Source organism: Peromyscus maniculatus, chromosome 10, assembly GCF_049852395.1.
Source record: "Peromyscus maniculatus bairdii isolate BWxNUB_F1_BW_parent chromosome 10, HU_Pman_BW_mat_3.1, whole genome shotgun sequence".
Lineage (NCBI taxonomy): Eukaryota > Metazoa > Chordata > Mammalia > Rodentia > Cricetidae > Peromyscus > Peromyscus maniculatus.
In genome coordinates this window covers 24,509,343-24,515,895 of record NC_134861.1, presented here as the reverse complement: position 1 = coordinate 24,515,895, position 6,553 = coordinate 24,509,343, and the positions used below count along the sequence as shown (strand labels likewise).

General features: G+C 43.0%; 1 non-coding gene across 1 annotated transcript; it reads right to left on the bottom strand.

Annotated features, from left to right (window-relative positions):
- Positions 1-2,785: 2,785 nt before the first annotated feature.
- Trnak-cuu (transfer RNA lysine (anticodon CUU)) lies at positions 2,786-2,858 on the bottom strand. The gene has a single exon. It is a non-coding gene; the product is annotated as a tRNA-Lys (tRNA).
- Between the last annotated feature and the right edge of the window lie 3,695 nt (positions 2,859-6,553).

Genomic DNA, 6,553 nt, shown 5'->3' with positions numbered 1-6,553 from the left:
AGCTCAGGCCTATCATTGTCTAGCTCTTACTCTTACATTTAGCCCATTTCTATTAATCTATACTTTGCCATGTGGCTCGTGGCTTATCAGTACCTTACATCTTCCTTGTCCTGGTGGCGGCTCCAGGCAGTCTGCCCCTCTCCTTCCTGTTCCCTCAATTCTCCTCTCTGTTAGTCCCGCCTATACTTCCTGTCTGGCTACTGGCCAATCAATGTTTATTTATACAGAGCGATATCCACAGCACTTCCCCTTTTCTTCTTTTTCAAAAAGGAAGGTTTTAACTTTACCATAGTAAAATTACATATAACAAAACAATTATCGAGAAAGAATTACAATTACAATATTAAAGAAGATATCCTATCTATCTTTATTTGTGAGTTTAAGGTTTTATATCTAACTTATATTTTATCATAACTAAGAAAAAATTGTAACTATCTAGTTTCAACTACATCAAAGACCTCAGAAGGATATAATATTACCTGAGAAACAGGAGAAGGATGCAAGCAACTTTCTGGAGTCTTGCAGGGTAGACAGAGACAGCTGACAGCCTGGACAGTCACCTCATGTTCCTTTGTAAATTTGGGGCATCTGTCTTCAGCCCACAGGCCTAGAGTCTCTCCGTTATTTTTTTCAGTGTCCTATAGAATGTCTGGCAGTTTTTTCTGCAAAGCAGGAACCTGAAGGACCATTTTGTCAAGCAAAGTTCAGTGGTCACCTTTCTATGGGTCCTGCATGTCCATTTGATCAAGCAGTCCAGGCAAGAACAGTTTCTTGCCCAAATGGCTATTTTTGCCAAGGTGAAGATAAACTCCACATGGAGTGTCTTCGATGCCCATCCTCCTCTCTGAACAGCACTAGACTTCATTTCTTTGAGGATCAATCTCTTAAAATGCTGCCCTGATAGCAGGAGACTTTGCCAATAGTAAATCAAGTCATTTCCAGGGGATGATCTCCGAGGGGAAGGAAAAAATATTCAACCTGTTTCTCTAATCCACACTTGGTCATCAAGCATGTTCAAAATAGTCCTTTCCATGGTAGGCTCAGAGAGAAAGCAGAGAACTAAATTGGTTTTCAGACGGTGCAGTGTGGAGCTGGAGGCTGTAATGGAACCACTGAGGATATGCTCCTGCTGTTGAACCCTGGCTCCATCACTCCCTTGTGCTTCCTGGCCCTGAGATAGTGGCTTTCATCTGTCACTCATGCTGCTGTTGACATCTGGCACATCTGCTAAAGGCCAAAAGCCCCAGCCCTGTGCTGCAGCCTCTGAAACCACGGCCTAATCAACCTTTTCTCTTTATGGTCATTATCACTGGTATTTTGATATAGTGATAGAAAACTGAATAACATCACACTATTCTAGACCTGTGGTTCTCAACCTTCCTAATGCTGTAACCCTATAATACAGTTCCTCATGTTGTGCTGACCCCCAACCATAAAACTATTTTTGTTGCTACTTCATAACTGTAATTTTGCTACTGTTATGAGTCACAATGTAAATATCTGATATACAGACTATCTGATATGTGACTCCCGTGAAAGGATCATGGCCCACAGGTTGAGAACCACTGTTCTAGCATCTTTATGGATATGTTAATACAACATGATATAACTAGACATAAATAAACTTGAGAAAGGTTAAATACTGAAAGATTTTGTTTATTCTAGAGCATGAGAGATTTTTTTTGTTTGTTTTGTTTTTGTTTGTTTTGAGACAGAGTTTCTTTGTGTAGCTTTGGAGCCTGTCCTGGAATTCACACTGTAGACCAGGCTGGCCTTGAACTCACAGAGCTTTGCTTACCTCTCCTTCCTAAGTGTTGGGATTAAAGGTGTGTGCCATCACCATCTGAGAGTTTTTTTTTTAATTTAAATATAGGATCATACTATGTAGCCCATCCTGGCCTCAAGCTTGTTTTTCCTGTCTCCATCTCTGATTATACATAAAAATCTTATCCTTAATTTTCAGTTGGTATACATTGTTCTCAGATGCTTTCAAAGTAAACTTGAAGGCATCCTTATTTTTGGAAGTTGTAAAGACAACTAACGGATGTTCCAGAATAATTGAATCCTCTTTCTGAAATGTTCGGTGTAAGTGGAAGTTTCTGTCCTGAAGCAGCTCCCAAATAACCACTCAGAGGATTAATATTAATCACAAATGCTCGGCCAATAACTGAGGCTTGTTACTAGCTAACTCTTACACTTAAATTAACCCATATTTCTTATCTATGCTTTGGCACATGATTGGTCCCTTTTCCCAGTATGGCATGCCCATCTTGCTTCTTCCTGAATCTGCTGACAACCCCTCTGACTCCACCCTTCTTCCCATCATTCTCAGTTTGGCTTTCCTGCCTAACTTTATCTTGTTCAGCTATTGGCCAGTCAGCTCCTTTATTAAACTAATCACAGTGACATATATTCACACAGTGTAAAGGAATAGTACACAGTTGGACTTAAACATTTTATCACACATCTTGGCATATAGTAGAGGGAATTTGTGTTTAACGTATTCATCATGGATCTACAATCCATCTCCCTTATTGGAGAGAGAGACACTGTAGCCACTGCCAGGATAAGCAATATGTAAAGACGCCAGTAAGCCACCAGCCACGTGGCAAGTTATAAATTTATAGAAATGGGTTAATTTAAGATATAAGAACAGTTAGCAAGAAGCCTGTCATGGCCATACAGTTTATAAGTAATATAAGCATCTGAGTGATTATTTTATACATGGATTGTGGGACTGTGGGGCTTGGTGGAACCTGGAAAAAAGCCCTCCAGCAACAAATGGTACCCAATGTGGGGCTCGAACCCACGACCCTGAGATTAAGAGTCTCATGCTCTACCGACTGAGCTAGCCGGGCTGGCAAAGCCCTCCAGCAACATCCCTTCTTTACTGACTAAAGGACCAGGGTAGATCCCTAGTTACTGGGGCCCAAGAACTGTTCTGGTTTTTCTAAGCTTTAAAAATGTTCTTGCCAATTGCTCTGCAAAATGCCAGCTGCCTGCTTTACTTTAGGATGAATAGCTCCATGTTGCTACAGCTTTCTATTTCTCTATGCTGGCTTTTTTTTTAAATGTCAACTTGCCACAAGGTAGGGTCACCTAGAAAGAAGGTTCCCTAATTGAGAAAATGCTTCCATTGGATTGGCCTGGAAGTTAAGTCTATATGGCATTTTCTTAATTGATGATTTATGTAGGAGGGCCCAACTCATTGTGGGTGGTGCCACCCTTGGGAAGGTGGTCCTGGGGTGTATAAGAAAGCAGGCTGAGCAACCCACAGGGAGGAAGCCAGTAAACATATTTCCTCCATGGCCTATGCATCAGTTCCTGCCTTCAGATTCCTGCCTTGAGTTTCTGCCCTGACTTCCCTGGTTGATGGACTATAAGATGTAAGATGAAATAAACCCCTTTCTCCCCAAGATGCTTTTGGCCATGGTATTTCATCACAGAAATAGAAACTCTAAGACAACCTGAATGGTTTGGGGTCCTCTCACATCTGTGCCACTCATGGTCTGTGATATGGAATGCAGGGAGAGTTTATCAACTGTTTGGGCACTACCAATATCCCTACCTCTCCTCTTTCCCATCCCCTTACCACAAAAAGTAATAGCTCACACAATTTTGCCCAATGGCAGGTAACATTAACATCTCCCTCAATATAGAAGACTCAGTTTTGCACAAGGTCACAGTTAAAATCTCTAATAAGAAATGTATTTTTAGGGGCACCCTAAGATTACTTATAAATTTCAATTTTCCATTCCAGTTCAAATTCTTATTACCATTGTGCAGCTGTCCTTTTGAATTGAAATAAATTCTCTCCTGGAGGGAAAACTCACAAGACTTGGAAAATCATATAACCTAGGAGACACCAGAAGCTCATGGAACTTACAAGACAGATGAGCCATCCCCTCCCCCCCAAAGTTAAATAAGGAGCTACAGTTTGGACGGGGGCCCCAGGAATGAAGCTTTAACGAGCTGTCGCTCACACTGGGGCGGGCTTCCCAGCGATGGCCCTTGGGTCACCTGTGCTTTTGCAAGGACACCAATAAACTTGTTAATTCACCGAGCCAGACTTGGGTGGGATCAAGGAGGCTTTGACAGCAGGTGGCCAGCTCCTTCCTACTCTGAGGCATGCGGCTGAAACCAAACTGTCTGGAAAGTTCCGGCCGGCGGCGTAAGGAGGAGTTACAGTGTTTAAAGGGCGTGCAGATGATATCCTTGGCAGTAGTTTTTGATTTGGCAGGAACAGTGGGGAAAGGGGGAAGACGGAATGGAGGTGCTTGGCTTGGCATTTATTGTGACTGGCAGGAAGCAGGGAAAGGAGAGCTCAAGCTAGATCTCTGCTAAAGATCCCTTCTTAGGATCCAAACACTTGGATCTCACGGGAAGAACTGGACAGTGAGAAAAGAGAGAATGAAGTAGGTGTGATAAGATACATCCCCAGATCTTGCCTTTAATACTAAGAAGGACAAGAGATTCAGCACACAGGCAGGGGCTTTAATAATAGTTCAGTACAGGAAACTGTGATCATCAGGAAGTAGTCTGCCTCTGAACAGCTTGAAATAGGAAAGACTTTTAAACAAGAAAGAAATAACCCAGCTTGTGAAGCCATGGAACTCCGGGTGGATGGGATCACTGTTAGTGCTGTAGAAAAGGAGGAAAAAAGTAATATAACTACTGTGTCTTCTTGAGGAAAATCAATCTCTGATGGACTGACAGGTATAGCTTGTTATCACCCACTGGGGTCCCCCTTAAAGCTAGGGACTTGAAGGAAAATGGACAAGCATTATTGAGGGATTTGCTCACAAGAGAGGCAGCATCTGATGTCTAGTTCACTGATCTGGACAGGACTGTGTCTACTGGAGAGTTAAGAAATGGATTAACACAATAGAGATCTTGACATTGTTACACGGTTTCAGTGGCTTGGCCAAGCTGGTGCTGGGACACCATCTTTCCATGATAACAGAGGTTCCATTGGACCGCAGTGATTTACACTAATAACATTCTTAGATGTGAAAGCTCTCAGGAGGGAATGAAAGAGGGACCACTTGAAAGCAAATGTGGTAAGATTTGTATCAAGCTGAAGTTTCTGGGTCAAAAATTAATAAAAGAAGCTAAATTAGCTGTTAGGGGGCCTCTGGAAGGCTTAAAGCCTGAACAAGAGTTTACAGAAGAGGTGAAGGCCAGATCAAAGGGCAGGGTACTGTCGTAGAAAAGTTTAAGCTTGTCCTTGAGTGGCATGTATCCTGCAGAGTATGCTGTGTATTGTCCTCCCCTACAAGAAAGCATGTTATGGATAGAGATCATCCAGTCCTGGAGACATTTCTATTGCCAGATGTGACTAATGGAGAGGCAATGGCTGTCACATCAGCCTGGAGCCTGTTAGACCTAGGGAGTCCTGCTTCCTCTAGGCCCCCAACCAGGTCAAGCAGTATGAGTCAGTCCTACTGAGCCCTCCAGAGTAGGGAGAGGTACAGCATAACCATGACAAGACTTCTGAATGAGGAGGCTGGATAGCTCATGAAAAACAGCTATGGATTGGAGAGGACTAAATTAAATCAGTTCATGACCCTCAATATATCAGTTAGTTTTCTATTGTTCTGATAAAACACCATGATGAAGGCCACTTGTAAAAGAAACATTTTAATGGGGCTTATGATTCCAGAGGATTGGAGTTTATGACGAAGACCTGGTAGCAGGCAGCCGGAGCAACAACGAGCGCTCACATCAGAGAAAGGCACTCCGAGGATGGTGTGGATTTTGAAACCTTAAGTCTCCCCAACCCTGAGTCACACACTTCCTCCAGGAAGGCTGTGCCTCCTAATCCTTCCCAAACACTTCATCAAGAGACCAAGAATTCAAATACATGAACCTATGGGGACCATTCTCATTCACACCACCACACCATCCATGCTTCTGTACCCAGCACTGTTCTTCCAAGGAAAAAATTGATACAAATGATGGACTCTTTCCTATGCTCCATTTGACCTAGAAACACACATACACACACACACACACACACACACACACACACACACACACTACACACACACACCACACACACAAACATACACACACGCCACATACACATATACACACACACTACACACACACAAACACACACTACACACACACACCACACACACACACCACACACACAAACATACACACATACCACATACACACACACACACTACACACACACACACCACATACACACACTACACACACACACACACACACACACACACACACACACACTCACACACACACTCACACAATTACTGCCAACTATTGAATTCTAATACCAGCCGGCACTTGGACAGTCAGCAATAGTCCTTCTGGGATCTTTTTCACTCTCTGTAAAAACGTGTTAATTTCTTTTCTCATTTCTGTGAAAAATTCTACTTACGGGAGAGAGAGTTCACTTGGGCTCACAGTCTAGTCCACCACAACGGGAAATTACGGCAGTGAGAGCAGCTCTGCTTGTGCCACCAGGAGAGTGAAGCACTGGTCACATTGTGTGCACAGAAGGCAGCAGAGAGCGATGAACGCT